At 40.1% G+C, this 18,572-nt stretch overlaps 1 protein-coding gene across 12 annotated transcripts in view; it reads left to right on the forward strand.

Moving 5' to 3' along the window:
• SYTL2 (synaptotagmin like 2) overlaps positions 1-18,572 on the forward strand; it is a 195,614-nt gene that overhangs the window by 38,802 nt on the left and 138,240 nt on the right. The window lies entirely within an intron of this gene.

Genomic DNA, 18,572 nt, shown 5'->3' on the forward strand with positions numbered 1-18,572 from the left:
CTCTGCGTCGCCGGGTTTGCGTGAGGAATCTGAGGCACTAGAGGTTGGGGGCGCTGCACAGCCAAGGTTCCCCGACCGGGGCGTGCAGAGGGCAAGAAGGGACTGAAGGGAGTCACTCGAGGGGGAAAGGGGTGCCATGGGGTGCGTTCGACCGAGTTCTGGCATAAGGAGTGGAAAGTGATGGGGACCCCCGCGATAGTTTGCATGCTGTCCTAAGAGCTGAGCAGAATGGAGCAGGGTCCAAGGTGGGTCAGAGATTGGGCTGCGTCCAAAGTTCCTCACCTGTAAAATTAGGGTTGGGCTTGGTCTGGTCCTTCTTAGGCTTTTGAGGAGGAGCCTTTTGACTTCAAGCAGGATGCTTCTATCTAGACGTGTTTGCTGAGTTACTAAAGCCCAAGTGGGAAAAAATGAAAATTTATTCAAAGTTCTCAAGTGAAGAGAGAAAAATGGTACACAGTATAAATATTGACATAAATTAAAGTTACAATAGAAATGGTGGTATATAAATGGGGCTCATTTTTTCTTTGAAAATGGGCATTGATTGTTTTTATATGATTGTACATGTAAAATCTGTATCAGATTGTTTACCATCTCAGGGAGGAGGGAAGCATAGGAGAAGGGAGTAAAGGAGGGTGGAAAGGAGGAGAGAAACTGGAATTCAAATTTTTAAAAAAGAATGCCAAAAATTGTTTTTACATGTAATTGGAGGGAAATAAAGTATCATTTAAAAGGGAGAAAATACATTTTAAAAGGAAAAAAGAAAAGGGGCATTTATCTGAGAATTCAAATGCTTTCTCCACCCAGACACATACCCAGGAACCACCAACAGTCAGTGCAGGAAGTGGCCTTAAAGATCACCCATCCAGTCAAACACCTTTATTTTACAGAGTAGACTGATATCCAGAGAAGTTCAGAGACTTGCAGGAGGTAACACAGCTATACTTAAGTGACAAAGGTGGTTTAGGAACTCAGGTCTTCTGATGTCAAATGCTCTTTCTTCTACAACTGGCTTGGAATCTGACCATCTTCAGAGAGGAAAAGAACAATAAAAGAGCCTAAAATATTTAGAACCCATTTACAGAGAGATTTAAGACATGCCTCTATTTTACCTCACTAGAACTCTTAAAGAACCAGAGGCTACTGAATTTAAAATTAAAAAAAAAAAAAACAACAACAAAATGCCAACAATGAAAATAAATTGAGTATTAAATCCTAAAGAGCAATTACTTGCTAGATACAGCATAGGTCACAGACTGCCAGTCCCTACTGCACAGTAGGTTGTGATGGAAGGAGAGATTAGGGGTGGCATGATCACCATGAATCATGCTTTAGGTCTCCTGACCAATTCAATGGAGCTTTGTGGTTCAAAGACAGATGTAGTCTTTAGACAAGCAGAACTTGAGTCTCAGAAGGATGAACTAATACTGCCTTTCGATCTCTCAGTTACTGCCCTTCTAAGATGGGGAGATAGCTCTAGCCATCAGCTAAAGAAGGCAGGCTATTAGTAACTGGTGCCCAGTCTTTTAAGACTTATAGTCCTTTTAAGGGCTAATGTGGTGGGTGTCCAGCAGCCCCCTTCTTTTAGTTTTGGTTAGGGTCATTCTAAGTGGCTATAAGATCACAGCAAAATAACCCTATACCTGCCCAGAACAGACTCACATTTTTTTCAAGGTGTAATTAGATTAAAATGGACATTTAGCAGCCTTAGAGGGGAATACAGTTGTAAAAAGGATTTAATACCACAAAAGGGTGTGTACCCGGAAAGGGAACAGTTTTATGGCTTTTGATTAGGGACAAGAGGGAGGTTATAAGCTGATTGTTGGCACCAGGGCCTTTGAATCTAAGTGTGATGAGATAGGAAATAAACTGTTTTCTCTTTGGAACCACTTTCTGCATCCTCTCCCTTACTCCTGAACTGCCTCCTTGAATCAACATAACTGAAACTCCAGCAAAAGAATCCTTGTGTGTGATGCTGGTGGGGTGGGTCTGGGGATGTCTCTATTTCAAGTGAAAGATTGTCTGGCACTCTCTCAACCAAGGAACCCATTCCTAGTCTTTGGCTTCTGAATGATCCCCAGTGTCGCCTTAGGGACTTCTCTCAATGTGTGCAGCCTTAAGCATACTCAATAAATATTTGTTGAGAGCATGAATGACCACCTTGTTACCTAATGTTGCCCTGACCTACAGAAATATATACAGAAGTCAGTCTGGGTACCACCACTCCGATACCACCAAACACCACACTTTTGTCAGGAAAGGCTGGCCTGAGTGGGACTGCATGAGTTTTGAGAGTTGTTAGTGTTGCCTCGAGTTCACTGGTGATAGACTTTCTGACTATCCAAATAGTTTTCCAAAGGCAGCATGAAGGGGCATGTCTGGTTTTTATTATGCGAGATAACATGATTTAGTGTTGTCCCTACTTCCTTCTGAGGTTGGAGAAGAGAAGAATCAGATGGTCTTGTTTGACTGGAGTTTGTCTCTGCATTTTAGTTTTTCTACTTCATATTACACAATAATTGAGCTTCCTCCTCTTGATAGGTTGGGCTAATCCTGGGAGAAGTGAGAGAAAATAGAGTCTTAGACTTGGAGTCAGGAAGACCTTGGAATCAGACCCCACCATTGACCCTGTGACTCTCTATGCTCATGAACAAGTAACTTGATCTTTCCAAGCCTCAGTTTCATTCCCTTTAAAATGGGGATATTAAAAATGTAATATCTATCTCATAGAGTGGTTGAAGTGACCAAATGAGTTAATGTAAGTAAGTAAGCTTTGCCAAACTTAAAGCACTATACGAGTCAGTTTTTGTGTAGTTATTACTCTTGATAATATTGATTATTAGCTTGCAGTGGCTATATTGTTTATTGAATAGGGTTGAGAAAGGAAGACCTGGGTTCAGATCTTTACTCTGACACTAGCTGAGTGACTCTAGCAATTCATTTATTTTCAGTGAGCCTCCAACAATTCTCTAGGAGATATGCTTATTAGTTACAGCATCCACTTAGAGTTCTCACACTTAAGTTCCCCAAGCTGAGTTCTTTATGATTTAGAGCCTTGGTGGCAAACTATATGGCATGAGTGCCAGAGGGGGCACTCAGAGCCCTCTCTGTAGGCACGTGCACCATAGCCCCAGCACAGAGTTTGCCAGAATTAGAAAGCCAAAGGGAAGAGGGGTTGGGCTGCTCCCCTCCTCGCCACACACGCCTGAGGATATTTCTCACATCACTCACTCCTCTAAAAGGTTCGATATCACTGATTTAGAGCATCAAAAGACCAGACTTTAGGGATAATCTAGTTTAACTCCCTCATTTTATAAAAGAAGAAATTGAGGTCCAAAGAAATTAAGTCACTTACCCAAGGTCACACATCAGGTCTGGACAGAGAAGAGGTGGGTTAGCATCACTTGCTGATATTTTGAGGATATAGAAATTTGAGAAGTCCATATTACTTTTTCCAATTTTCTTAGTCTGCCAATGAGTGAACTGTGTACAATCTAAATACTGATCCTTTTGGTTTTCTATTCAGGTCCCTATGTCCCAACTCCATCACTAAGAATCCTGTGAATTTTAGTTTTACTTTAGGAAGAAGTATGAGATGGGTAGCTAGGTGGCTTAGTGGATAGAGAACCAGGCCTGGAGATTAGAGAACCTGGGTTCAAATGTGGCCTCATACACTTTCTAGCTGTGTGATCCTAGACAAATCAATTAAACCCCTTTGCTAGCCCTTACTGTCCTTCTGCCTTAGACCTGATACACTGTATTGATTCTAGTATGGAAGGTAAGGGTTTTAAAAAAAGAGATTGCTATAGAAATCATTAGATCATGATGGGATGCTTGCACAAGTCTCTATTTAATACTTCCAGGGAGAAAATATTAGATGTTGAAATACAAAGGTTTTAAGAGGAAATTTTGGGTCAAAAGGGTTTTTTCCCTAATATTTAAATGTATTTGAAATATATGCAGGCATAGGATCATAACAAATGTACTTTAAAAAATCTATTAAACTTGTGGGGAAACCAGAAGTCCTTGGTTAGCTTTGTTTATTTTTAAATGAGATGGCTCAAATCAAACTCTAAGACTTAATTCCAATCTGTAAGGTTTATAAAACAATCTGATGTTGATTAAGTACCCATGATGTCCCAGGAACTATGGTAAGTCCTAGCAAGAGTTTGTTGGTAATATTTAACAACCAATTCTCCAGGGGAGAAAATGTGCACACAAAACTTTCTCAAGTCTAGACAATCAGCATAACATTAAATCAAGCCCTTGTTTGTGGTTTACTGATTTCCGAGGTATAAATGCTCATATTAAAATTTTAATAGTTCTTTTGAGTTGACTTCAGCATACCCTTGGGTGCCAGAATACAAAGATATACATGAAATAGTCCCTGATCTAAAGGATTCTAGTAGAGGAAATAGCTTGTATATTAACAACAACAACAAAAAAAGCATGTATCATTTTGCGGGGGGAAGGCACTATTTACATGTAAGGGTGGGAGGATCAGGAAAGACTTCATGCAGAAGGTGGCATGGGCTGAGTTTGGAAGGAAAGAAGGAACTCTAAATAGCAGTGGTTAGGAGTGAGTACAGAATGGGGAGAAAAGATGGAATCTGGTGTGTGAGGAAGTCACCTCTGGCTGAACCACAGAATGCAGGGAGGGGAATAATTTGTAACAAGGTTGGAAAAGTCATATTGAGGCCAGGTGGTGAAAGCATTCAAAAGCCAGTTTATTCAGGATATGTCTTAAAGCTTAAAATGACACTAAGACTTTTGGGACACCTTGTATTTGCTACTGAGAGCAATAGACAGCCATTGGAATTTATTGATAAGGGGAATGACATGGTCAGACCTGCCCTTCAGGAAAGTCACTTTGGCAGTCACGTGGCAGATGAATTGGAAGCAAGACTTGAATTGAGGAAACCAATAAGCAGGCCATTGTGTTAGGGCAGGCAAGAGGCACAAAGAGACAGGCTGAACTAGAGTGGTGACACTATGAAGGGGTGAAGAGAAAGAGATGAATGTAAGAGATATTGTGGAAGGGAATCAACAGGCTTGGTAACTGATAAAGTATCAGGAGTCAAGAAAAAGATCAAGATTGTGATCTGGGAGGATAGTGATGACCTTCAAAGGAAAAAAAGAAGTTTGGGGTGGATTTGGGGGGCAAGATAAAGAGTTTTGCTTTGGATAGTTTGAATTTGCTAATGGGACAATCAGCTGGAAATGTCCAGTGGTAAATTGTTGACACATGAGTGAAGCCCAGGGGTAGAAACTAGTGGTAGATATGTAGATCTGAAAGTTCTCTTCATATAAAGATTGTAATTAAGCACTGGAGAGCTGATGAGTTTACTGAGAAGAGACAAGAAGGCCTGGCATAACCCCCATAACAATCAGTCATGAACCAGCCAATGAGACTGAGAAGTGATCATGCAAGTAGGGAGGGGGAGAGAGAGGGAGAGACAGAGAGACAAAGAGACAGTCAGAGAGAGGAAAGGGAGACAGAAAGAGAGAGAGAGAGAGAGAGAGAGAGAGAGAGAGAGAGAGAGAGAGAGAGAGAGAGAGAGAGAGAGAGAGAGAGAGAGAGAGAGAGAGAGAGAGAGAGAGAGAGAGGGAGAGAGAGAGAGAGAGAGCGAGCAATATCAGAGAGGGGGGAGTGTTCAGAAGGAAAAGGTGGTTAAAAGAGTAAAGGACTTCAGAAAGGTCCAATAGAGATTACACATGAGAAACACCCCTCAAATTTGACCAAGTAAGAGATCATTGCTAACTTTGGAGAGAGCAGTTTATTTGAAAGATGAGGGTGGAAGCCAGATGGCAGAGAATTGAAAATTGGGTAAGAAGAGAGGAAATGAAGGCAATGAATGTGGAAAACTTTTTCCTGGAGGTTGGCTGTGAAGGAGGAAGAAGGTTATAGGATAACATCTAGAGTTTATGGTAGCATTTTTTGAGGGTTTTTCAAGGGGAGAGAGAGAGAGAGAGACAGACAGACAGACAGACAGACAGAGACAGAGAGAGAGACTTGAGAATATTTGTAGGGATTATGGCATGAGCCCATGTATAAGAAAGATTAAAAATTGATTATAGGGTATCCTGTTGGAGAAGGTGGAAAAGGGTATATATATATACTGGGTTGACTTGTCAAGATGCATCAATTCATCAGAGACTGGAGTAGAGGAGAAGAGGATAGGGTGCTGATGTTAAGGGATTTTGAGATTTAAAGAAAGGGAGAGGAGGTGAATGGCCTTTATTTTCTCATTAGGATATAAGGTTGAGGACCTCAGCTGAGAATCTGAATGGCTTGATGAGGAAAAAGATTTAGAAGAGCCACTCTGAGAACTGAGATAGAGTATCAATTTAGTAGCAGTAATATGATAGCCTTGTTCCAGTGAGGGTCCAGTTGAGATTAGATAACAAATTTGTAGTGGACCATATTGGTCATTAAATACATTATCTCTTTATTTCCATCACTTCTCCAAATGTTCTATTTCTGCTGATTGCTTCATCATTCTTCCAGTGACCCAGGTTCACAATCTTGGACTCTTCATTCTTCCTTACACCTTATCATCTTATCAATGATCAAGACTTGTGCCTCGATCTCTCCTCTCTGTCTCCTTCTTGACACTCACATAACCACCACTCTTGTTTCACTCAGGCTTTTTAATCTCTTTTCACCTGGATGACTGTAGAAGTTTCCTACTATAATTATTCTCCCTTCTCCAGTTCATCTTTCCATCAAGTTATCAAAATAATCTTCCTAAAGCACAGATCTACTCCCATAACTGTCCTACTCAAAAATCTTCAGTCACTCTCCTGTTTGCTCCAGAATGAAAAACAATCTGACTAGGCTCTCTTTCCAAACGTTTCCCAATTTTACTCTACAGGCACTCTCTGGTTCAGTTGAATTCACCTGCTTGTAGTTTCTCTAATTTCTCTTTGCATAGGCTCCATGTGGACATGCCTATGCCCTATCTGCCTCAAGGGCATTCTCTACCTTGACTCTTCTTACCTTTCCTTTCCCTTTAGGGTCAGCTGGGGCTACTTCTCACAGGTAGTTTTGTGGATTTTCCCAATTGTTAGCATTCTTTTATTCATCCAGTTGTCTCATACTTATTTGGGCAGATATTGTGGCCTCCCAGTAAAAAGTGAGATCTTTGAAAGCAGAAACTTTATCAATTTGTCTTTGTGTCACCAGAATCCACTCTAGGACCCCATACATAGGAAACACTTGTTAAGTACTAGTTGAATGATTAAATGATCTCTTTTGGTCCCTTCTAGTTCTAAATGTATGAATCTATGGCCTTACACTTAGCTGAAGGCTGGAAATCAGTATCATTGGAGGAAGTAACCAGATTTATGAAATTTTAAAGTATAAACCTCCTTAGAGAGTAACTAAGATGAGACAGTAAGAGAAAACCAAAGGAATTCATCTGGGGAAATTATGGGTTAAATATAACAATGTCAGGAGAAATCTGGTGGTTAGAGTAAACCACTAACTGGTATAATAATGTTAGAACTGACAGTCAATGACGGACTAGAAGTATGACCTGAAAAAACTGGAAAGTAATGCTTCCCTTACACTTGGCTTTAGTTAAAGCTCTGTTTAATGCCAGTTTGGGGCATTATACTGGATGGAGTGGAACATCTAACGTAACAAAGAATAGTTGTGGAAATTCCCTGAGAAGTACCATGATCTAGCAGAAAAAGCAGTGGCCTTGGAGTCAAGAAGATCTGAGTTCAAAATTCCATTTCTGGTATTTCTTAGGATAGACAAATCACATAATCTTTCTCAAGATTTATTTTCTTTTCCATAAAATGAGAAAAAGAAGAGCATAATACATACCTCACAGGGCTGTTGTGATGGTTAATAAGATGATGAATTTTAAATACTTCCACAAACCTCAAAGAGATATTTAAAAGTCAGATGTTTGCCTTGTGATATGTAAGGAACTTTAAAATGACATTCTTGGCATAGTCACCTCAGAGTTCTGATGATTAAGATATCCAACTTCTATATGTTTGAATTTTAAAGAAACTCTTACCTTTTGTTTTAGACTCAGTTCTATTCTTAGGCAGAAGAGTGATAAGGGCTAGGCAATGGAAGTTAAGTGACTTGCCCAGGGTCACCCAGCTGGACAGTGTCTGAAGCTGGGTTTGAACCCAGGACCTCCTGTCTCCAGTCCTTGGCTCTCCATCCACTGAGTCACCCAGCTGCCCCCCAATATGTCTGAATTTTGTTTTCATTGTTTTTGTTCTGTGTCTTTTCTCCCAACCCTCAAATCCTTTTGAAGTTGCATTAATGCTGCTTTTTGGTCAACTTGTTAGGATACTTAAAGACTATTCTTAAAGAAAAGAACTGATTTACTCTCTAGGAGTAAAGGGCCAACCAGTCTGAGGTATAATTGTAGGCCATGAAGTAGGAGCTGTATTTTGGCAACGTGGTGTCTGGACATTGGAATGAGGAGAGATTCTAGAGAGGGTTTTGTGTGGTTGAGATACTATCTACTGTCCATGGAAATAAATACTCCTTTGTCATTATTATCTGGCAAAGCTTCCCTACCTTGGCCAAGAGTGAGGGGGGGGAAATGGAGCCTCAGCTTTAGAACTGGAAGGGATCTTTGGAGGCCACGTAGGCCATTTCATAGATGAGAAACTGAGGCCCGAGAAGCTATGACTAAGCAAGTTTTTACAGGTAGGTTAAGAGGCCAGGATTTGAATAGTGACTAGTCACCTAAGGCTTCGAAGAGACCTTTTTGTCAGCATTTTTGGTGTATATTTTCCACTAAATTCTTGGACCATAATATGCTAATGTTATGGAAATATTAGGAAAATTAGGAAATTAGGAATTATTTAATTATTTTATATTAATTATATTATATTAATTAATTAGGAAATATTTAAAACTGCCCTTCAGTACCATTGTAGTTTATACTGAGCAAAGGGAATTCAACTGTCATGGCAACGCACAAATTTTACTCTAAATAAAATACAAATAGGATCATCATTCCCATTGATAGAGTATTTTCTTTTTTTCCATTTTTTAATTTTCATGCAAAACGCCCTTCCATATTGGTCATTGTAAGAGCATACTCGCACATAACCAAAACTCCAAAATATAACCAAAGATACACTGATGCGAAAGAAGACTCCAACCGTTCTCTGGAGGTGGAGAGCGTTCCCCATCATGAATCTTTCAGGATTGCCCGGATCATTGCACTGCTGAGAGTAGCCAAGTTTTCACAGATTATCATCAGATAGAGTATTTTCAACTTATAAATTCTTTTTTTTTAAACCCTTATCTTCCATCTTAGAATCAACACTGGGTATTGGTTCTAAGGCAGAGGAGTGGTAAGGGCTAGGCAATGGGGGTCAAGTGACTTGTCCAGGGTCACACAGCTGGGAAGTGTCTGAGATCAGATTTGAACCCAGGACCTCCCATCTCTAGACTTGGCTGCAAAGTTCTGTCTTTTCAGCCAACTTTCTTTTACATATGGTCCCAACAGGAGCAGATCACAGTTCCCTCCCACATCATAGCACTCTATCTCATAAATTGCTGTACCTTCATTGTGAATTCTGAAGTGTCCATCCAGGCTCTCTGACTTTAGTTAGTCAGGTCCTCAGGCAAGTGTGGCCAGGCTTTTTCAGCTCTGAAGGATCTGCCAGAGTTTCCATGGTACAAGAATAACCTTCTAGAAGGACTTGGGAGTTATCGTTTGACCCACTGACTAGGATACCACAATCAAACAATAAAGAGTGCAGGAATTAATTTCTGTGTGCTAGGGAAGTGCTGGGGATACCATAAAATGCACAACAAGAGGAGAGAGTTAAGGCAGGGAGGCTAAATTCAGAGGCTATTGCAGTAGTGCAAGTGAGTGTTCCTTACCTCTCCTCTGACCCGGGGCGGTCACTATGCATGGACGGAGAAAAGGAAGGAATGTGAGAGATGGTGGGGAGGTAGCAATGACAACATCTGGAAGCCAAATGGATATGTGGGGTGAGCGAGAGGGAAGAGAGGAGGAGAATATCAAGCTTTATAGGACAATCCTGAGCCTTGGCACTGGCTATTGTCCATGCCTGGAATGCCCTTCCTCCTCAACTCTGCCACTCAAGATTCTTTGTTTCTTTTCAGATGCAGGTCAAGGACAATCTTCTACATAAAGCCTTTTTTTTTTTTAAATAAAAACCCTTACCCTCTATCTTGGAGTCAATACTGTGCATTGGCTCTAAGGCAGAAGAGTGGTAAGGGCTAGGCAATGGGGGTCAAGTGACTTGCACAGGGTCACACAGCTGGGAAGTGTCTGAGGCCAGATTTGAACCTAGGACCTCCTGTCTCTAGGCCTGGCTCTCAATCCACTGAGCTACCCAGCTGCCCCCAGTTCCATCATCTTTTCCTGAAAGGAATGGTTCTGACCACTGTTCTATTTCCTATCATCTTTTCCTGTCTTCATATCCTTATGGGAGGAGGCATTATGGAGCCAACCTGATTCTGTTTTCTTTGTCATATATGTTTCTCCTTGAACTCTACTGTGCCTTGTCTTTGAATCAGCTAGTCAAACAATGATTGGGCGACCATAGGCAACCTCTTAGTACTCTTAACAATTCTGATTATAAGCTATAGAATAGTTCCAGATTTTTTAATGGCAGAAGAAGTTCCCTCACATAGAACTACCTTCATCAAAGAAATCTGTTCTTTAATACATATTTATGGGGGCAGCTAAGTGGCTCAGTGGATGGAGAGCTAGGTCTAGAGACAAGGGTTCAAATCTGGCCACAGACACTTACTAGCTGTCATTTGCCCCCCATTGTCTAGCCCTTGTTGATCTTCTACCTTGGAACCAATATACAGTAGTGATTCCAGGATGGAAGGAAAGGGTTTAAAAACAAAAAAATCATTTATTAAGGGTTCTGTATGCTAGGTACTGTGCTAAACAATGGAGATACAGAGAAAATCAAAAGACAAGTCCTTCAAATTACAGGTCTAGTGCAAAAATCTAGCAGAAAAGGGCTTATTTTTGTTGCTGTGGCTTTGGAGTCAGAGATCTTAGATTCAAATCCTGATTCTGAAGTTTACTGTGTGACCTTGGGCCAGTCATTAAATCTCCCTGGGTGTCACTTTCTTTGTATGCAAGATGAGGAGTTTGGACTTGATGGACTTTGAGATTCTTTCCAGTTCTAAAATTGTTTTCTTATGATCCTCAAAGATGAAAAGCAGCTTTGAAACTTTTTAATCTTCCCCATCTTGTTCCTCTAGTCTATGAGAATGACCAGGGTTGAGTTAGTTGAAAAAGGTTGACAATGCCAGCATCTCATTTATCCCCAACTACAAATCAAAGGAGAGGAGAAATGGTGATGATGATGATGATGAAGGTTCCTGTATTTAAGGAAGAATTTGTACTTGAGGAGGAAAAGCTGAACAGTATGGGGAACTCTATTGTTTTTGGATGTGTATTTTCTTTAGAACCAAGAGAGATCTTCCAGGAGAGATTAAAGATGTCACAGCTATTACCCTTCTACAAAATAGAGAGGAGGGACAAGTATCTTTGTTGACTTGGCTTGGAGTGGTTGGGATTTTCATTGCCAGTTTAGGTAGTAAATGATCGGACTTAATCATAGGTTCATTTAATCATAGCATGCTAGATCTAAAAAGGAACTTATTATATAGAATGTTTATAAGAGATGAAGAAACCAAGATACAGAGAAATTAAATAACTTTCTCAAGGTCATATAGTGGCAGAGACAAGACCAAGCCTTAGTATTTTTTCCACTATACCATGCTGCCTCTCTGCCTCTCTGTATTTTTCCCTTGTAATATATATATATATTTTTATATATATATATATATATATATATATTTCACAGGATTTAGAGCTAGAAAAAACTAAGTATCTATTCCAGAGGTTCTTAATCTTTTTTTGTGGCATGGGCCCCTTTGGCAGTTTGGGGAAGCCCATGGACTTCTTTTCAAAATAATGATTTTAAAAACATAAAGTAAAGTACTTATGGTTACCAAAAAAACAAAAAGTGTTTAGTGGAAAATAAGGATGATTTTTTTTCCATTTTCAACTTCACAGAATCTATCCATTTGACAGTCTGTAGGCTCCAGGTTAAGAGCCTTTGAAACTAGTCCATTGTTTCTGGACAAGAATAAATGCTTGTTGATTAAAATGAATATGACTCTTATTGCTCACAATAAGCAGTCTATATATTAGTTAACTAAAATCAGTTGCTAATCAGCAAGAATCTTAACATAAAGTTTAGCAATTTGGACTTTTTTTCTTGACTCTAAATTGTGTCTGTTTTATGTAACATTTATTTAGTTAAAGGGGAAGATTTCCTGTGTTGAATCAATCCACATTTATTAAACACCTGCCATGTGCATTACAGATCTGGGTAGCTAGGAGCTACAGACACACACACACACACACACACACACACACACGTATATGTACACATATATGAGTCTATTAATAGATACATAGACCGATGGATTAATTGATTAGATACACATGCACAGATCCTTATCGTTTTTCCTATTAAAATATAAACTCCTTGTGAACAAAGATTGTTTTCTAGGTCAGTGTTGGACATATGGCATGTATTTAATAAATACTTGAGTATATACAGTTATACATACAATATGCAATACAGAATGCAAATAAATACCAAAATACAAAAAAGAATAAACACAAGTACAAAATTCAAATATAAAAAATACAAAAAAGGAATTAATGCAAATACATACACAATGCAAATATAAAATTATTTTAGAGGGAAGGTTTTGGCAGCTGGGGAAAAAGTCAAAAAAGACTCCAAGTAAAAAGGTGCTGCTTGAGTGCCATCTTAAAGGAAACAAAGGATTCTCTGAGAAGAGTCCTGAGGGGCAATTGAACAGGTATGGGCATATAATGAGGATAGAAAGAGGCTGAGGCCAGATTATGAAGAACTTGAAAAGATAAACAGAAGATTTTTCTCTTTTATATTAGCGGTAATAGAAGGGCCCCTGGAATTCACTGAGTAGGGGAGTGACATGGTCAAACCTGCTCTTTAGGAAGGTCACTTGGCAGTCACTTGTGGAGGATGAACTAGATTGGGGAGAAACTTGATGCAAGGAACCCAATTAGAAGGCTGTTTCTGTGAATCTGAGTAAGATATGATGATGTCTTGAATTGAAGGGGGTGGTCAGATGTGAGTGAGAGAGATCGAGGTGGTAGAAACTACAAGATTTGGCAAATGATTGGTTATGTAGGGAGGTAAGGGAGAGGGAGGACTCAAGGATAATGCAAAGATGATGAGCCTGAGTGATTGGAAGGATGGTGATGCCTTTGGTAGAAAGGGGGAAATTTGTAAGAGGAGAGAGTTTGGGGGGAAAAGTTGGAGAGTTGGAGATACTGCCATTTTATCCAATTTGAAATGTCTATTAGGGAGTTGGTCCTATGGGTCTCAAACTCAGGGGAGAGCCTGGGGCTTGGTCAAGCACATTTGAGGCAAGAACAATTTTATTTCTTATTCCTAGTTGTGAATATTAGACAAGTTACTTCCATGATAACCTTAATAATAATGACATTTACATAGTAACTTTTAAAGCTCACAAATTCCTCATTGAGCTTCATTTGGCTCCTTTGTAAAAGAATCAGGATTAGTCTAGCAGTTCTATAAGACTTCTTTTTGCTCCAACATTCTATGAGTCCACATCTTTTCCTCTGGACCATGTGGTTCTAACCAGACCTGGCAGCTTTCCCCTTGTTATTAATGATGCCAGCTGAGTATGCTGCTGTGGTTATGGGTAGGTGGGGTTGAAGAATGGGGTTAGGGGGAGGTGGTCTGCTCAGTCTGGGCTTCCATTACATCAACCCTACAATTTTAAGTGTTGTTGGACTTTAGTCATTCCTTTCTGGCAGAAGTTGGGTTGATGCTTTTGTCGTCTGTGAGCAATCTTCATTATCAAACTTGAAAAGTATAGGGTGAGTTTTTAAAATTATATATAGGAGGATGGAGGATGGAAGTGAATCTTGTGGGTGTCTTTTCTTTTCAGTGACCACTTTTTATTCATCAGAAGTATTGATGGAGATTCAACTTTATGAGAAGTTACTGTGGCCCATAAGAAAAAGATCTGACTTTGGAGTTTAGATCACCAACTGCATGCTTAGTACCTGTGTGTCCTTTGACAAGTCACAGCATCCTTGGTCCCCAGTTTCCTAATCTGTAACGTGAAGGAGATGACTCCGAGGTCTCTTCCAGCTCCAGTTTTATGCTCCTCTGATAGCACATTCCTTAAGATTTTAAAGTTGAATGGGATCTTAGACCATGGGATTTTATTGTGGAAAGGAACATAGAAGATTTCACTGCAGAGATGATGGAAGGGAGACATTAAGTAATGGGGCTTAAGGTCTCACAAGAAGTAAGTATCAGAATTAATATTTGAACCCAGGTATTTTGACTATAAATTCAGCATTTCTTTCACCATACCATAGTCTTCCTTGTACAGCTCTCAGAAAACCAGTTCTTCCTCTTCTCTCTGACACCCTCAGTCAGAATTAGACAGTTTTGGGGAAAATAATGAAAAATTAACATTTGTTTCTTAACTCATAATTTTTCCTGATGACAATTCCCTTCCTTTAATTACCAGGCTAATTTTAAAACAAAACAGCACCAAATGCCATGACTTCTAAGAACAAAACCCTAAACAAATAGAAAATCATTCTATGAACTCAGATCCCCTGGTTAGAAGCCAGAGATCACCCAGAAACAAGTTGCAGGGTGGATGGGAACGTGAATTCTTTTGACTTGAAGATGACAGTCTGCCACAATCCAAGATAAGGGGGTAGTTTTATAGCTTCTTCTGTTATCCTTTCAAGTTCACAGCCCTCCTTTTGAGTCACTGGGAGTTTGTCTTCAGGAAAAAACTAGGGGCATGTCTGTTTTTAAAAGGAGTTGCATAATGTGGCTAATTAACCAGGGCAGTCAATTAACCTCAGTTTTGCTATTGCATCAGATGAGCTGGAGTCTTTTTTCCCCCCTAGTAAATCAGGATGGTACTGTTCATTGTAATTTGCTCCGGCTTCCTATTTAACAAAGTTGGGAAGGGCCCGGATAACTTCCGGAATCAGATTCCCCATCTTCTTTTTGGCACCTACCTCCAGTTTTCTGTGAGGATCAAATGGGATAATCATTGTGAAGCGCTTAGCAATAGTGCCTGGCACATAGTAATTACTATACGAATGTTAACTATTATTATTATCACCAGGTAGCTTGATAGATAGAGTGCCGGATCTGAAGGGAAAAGGACTCATCTTGAGTTTAAATCCAGAACTTGAGTTCAAATCAGACACTTAGTAGCTATGTGACCCTGGGCAAGTCATTTAATCCTTTTTGTTTGTTTCCTCATCTTTAAAATGAGTTGGAGGAGAAAATGGCCAACCACTCCAGCATCTTTGTCAAATAAGCCTCAAAATGGATCTGAGTCTTGTGGCTGGAGCAAATTATGGACATGTAGAGGCAGTGTTAAAATGGCGACCAGGAACACAGGTAAAAGCATCACTAATAAGAACATTGCTAACCTTACGGCCACACTGTTGGCCAATTGCATGATGCTGAACTCTGAAGCTCCACTCCAATGCCACCTCCACCTGGAAGGTTGTTCTGCCATCGATGGAAAGTAAAAATATGCACATCCCAAATAATGTTGCTGAATAGCTCTGCAAATCTTTTTTAAAAAGGCACTCGGGGCAGCTGGGTGGCTCAGTGGATGGAGAGCCAGGCTTAGAGACAGGAGGTCCTGGGTACAAATCTGGCTTCAGACACTTCCTAGCTGTGTGTGACCCTGGGCAAGTCACTTTACCCCCATTGCCTAGCCCTTACCACTCTTCTGCCTTGGCACCAATACACAGTATTGATTTCAAGATGAAAAGTAAGGGTTTTTTAAAAAATTAAAAATAAAAAGGGAATGGGGGGGGCAGCTGGGTGGCTCAGTGGATGGAGAGTCAGGCTTAGAGACAGGAGGTCCTGGGTACAAATCTGGCTTCAGATGCTTCCTAGCTGGGTCACCCTGGGCAAGTCACTTAACCCCCATTGCCTAACCCTCACCACTCTTCTGCCTTGGAAGAATGGTAATTCCAGTATTGATTCCAAGATGGTTTAAAAAATAAAAATAAACAAAAATAAAGCACTCAGCTATCATTTATATTAATGTCTATTTCTTACTGAATAACATAATGACTGTGAGATACTCACTCTCCCACTCTGACTTCTGTAGCAATTCCCATGACAGGAATGTGAGATCATGTGCTTGCTATCTGAAGGCAAAGCCGTCAGACTCCAGTGATGAGATACATCATCTCATGCTAATCTTCAAATTCTTGGCAGCTAAAGGATGACCCTTCTCCCTCCTCCCCCATAACCCCAATCCCTGGGCAGAACCTTTTAGGGATTTCTGGTTGCATCAAATCTTCGTTCCACACTCTGGTTGTCAAGGCTCTCCATCACCTAGATGAAAGTACTTATCCATCCCGATTTTGACCACTCCCCAATACAGTCAAGGGGGCTATAGCGTTAGGGGGAGGACACTATCTCCTTTGTTACCCTTTGGGGGAGCATAGGATTTAGAGCTAACAAAGGGTTATCCAGTCTGACACTCTATATTGCAGAAGGTCCAGAGAAGTTTATGTACTTTGCCCCAAGGTCTTTGTATACTTCAGTGGATTTGTATTCTCACTGATGTGGCAATTAGGTGGCACAGTGTCTAGAGTAATGAACTTGGAGTGAAGGAAGCATAAATTAGCACCCAGCCTTGGACATTTACTAGCTCTTCAACACTGGTCAAGTCACTTGAATTCTTTCTGTCTCATTTTTTTCTCATCTGTAAAATGGAGGTGATAATAATTGCTTACATTCCATGCTGCTGGTTCAGAGAGCTGAAATTTGAATCCCCCAACTCCAAATCTTCAAGTGTATTGTCCATCTTCCCTGGAATGCCCTTCTCCTCTATCCTTTACTCCACTTCAAATGGTGTCCATCCTTCAAAGGCCAGCTGAAGCCCATTTTCCTGAGATTTTTCATTGGATACTGTCATCCCACTTTTATCATCTCCAAATTCCCACAAGACTTAAAACCTTTAAACATATGTCAATCCTGTCTCCTGAACTAGACTGGAAGTCCTTTGAGGGCAATACGCATAGCCTTCTTTATCTTTTGCACACCTAACAGATGCTCAGGCAATAATAAACTGATGGAAATGGGAATGGGAAATGGGACTGATAGGAATTTCCAAAAATCAACAACTTTTTTAAAAATTTAGTGTTCCATTCAAACAAATTCTCATTTTTAGATGGGCCATTTTATATCTAGAACTCTGATTGCTTAGCCAAAGCATAGCACTTGACCTGGCTCATTTATTTAGCTGCAGATCTGAGAGATGGTAAAGTGGCGTCTTATAAGTCTTCAAGGATGTACTTAAAAAGGCATCATTGTGATGAGGGAGCTTGCCATCCTTCTCTCAAGCCCTGCCCCTCATCCTGACTATATGTTATTTCTGTTGGCAACAGTCTCTACTCTGGGTTAGAAGCCTCCTGGTTAACTTGGACTCTTCTTCTCTCTCATCTCTCAGGCCCAATCAATGAATCTGGGCTGATGGATTAATCACCACAGTATCTCATATCTGTTTCCTCCCTTCTCTTCCCATCGCTACTCTCCTAGTTCAGTCACTCATCTGTTTATATTATTAAAAGAATTTTCTGAACAGGCTTTCATTCTTCCATTTGCTACTTCAAATCCTCCTCATCCTTAGCAAACTGATCTCCCCATACACAGGTACATATGTGCACATAGATGTGGTAGTAACATTTATTTGTTCAAATATTTCAGTGGTTCCTTGTTTGTGATATTCAAATGAAATATTTGTAAATTGCTCAGCATGGTCCCTGGAACATGGATGCACACGTGTGTGCGCACACACACTTTTAGGGGCAGCTAGGTAGCACTGTGGAGGAAGCTACAGATCTAGAGTCAGGAAGACTCATCTTCCTGAGTTCAAATCTGGCCTCATATACTTACTAACTGTATGACTCTGGACAAGTCACTTCATCCTATTTGTCCCAATTTCTTTATCTCTAAAATAAATTGAAGAAGGAAATGGCAAACCTCTTTAGTATCTCTGCCAAGAAAACTCCAAATGAAGTCTTGAAGTGTCAGACATAACTGAAAAGTGACTGAACAATCAACAACACATATTTATTTATTTATAATTTTTTAAATTTAGTACTTGCCATATTCCAGGGACCCTTGTAAGCAATATACACATCTCTTATTTGTGTGTGTGTGTGTGTGTGTGTGTGTGTGTGTGTGTGTGTGTGTGTGTTTATCAAGGAAAGTCCCTACTCCTCTAAAATCCAGTGTCTCTACCTTTCCAGCCTTATTTTGTCCATTTTTCTTCTAGTGTACTCTGCTCTCTGGTCAGATAGGATTATATGATCCATTCCCATCTATACTTTATGTTTCCCAATCTTTGTGCTTTTGCTGGTCCTATTCCACGTACCTAGAAGCTCCTTTCTATGCCTTCCACCTATAAAACTGTTGTTTATTCTTTAAAA

Source organism: Monodelphis domestica, chromosome 4 (genome assembly GCF_027887165.1).
Source record: "Monodelphis domestica isolate mMonDom1 chromosome 4, mMonDom1.pri, whole genome shotgun sequence".
In the NCBI taxonomy this organism is placed as follows: domain Eukaryota; kingdom Metazoa; phylum Chordata; class Mammalia; order Didelphimorphia; family Didelphidae; genus Monodelphis; species Monodelphis domestica.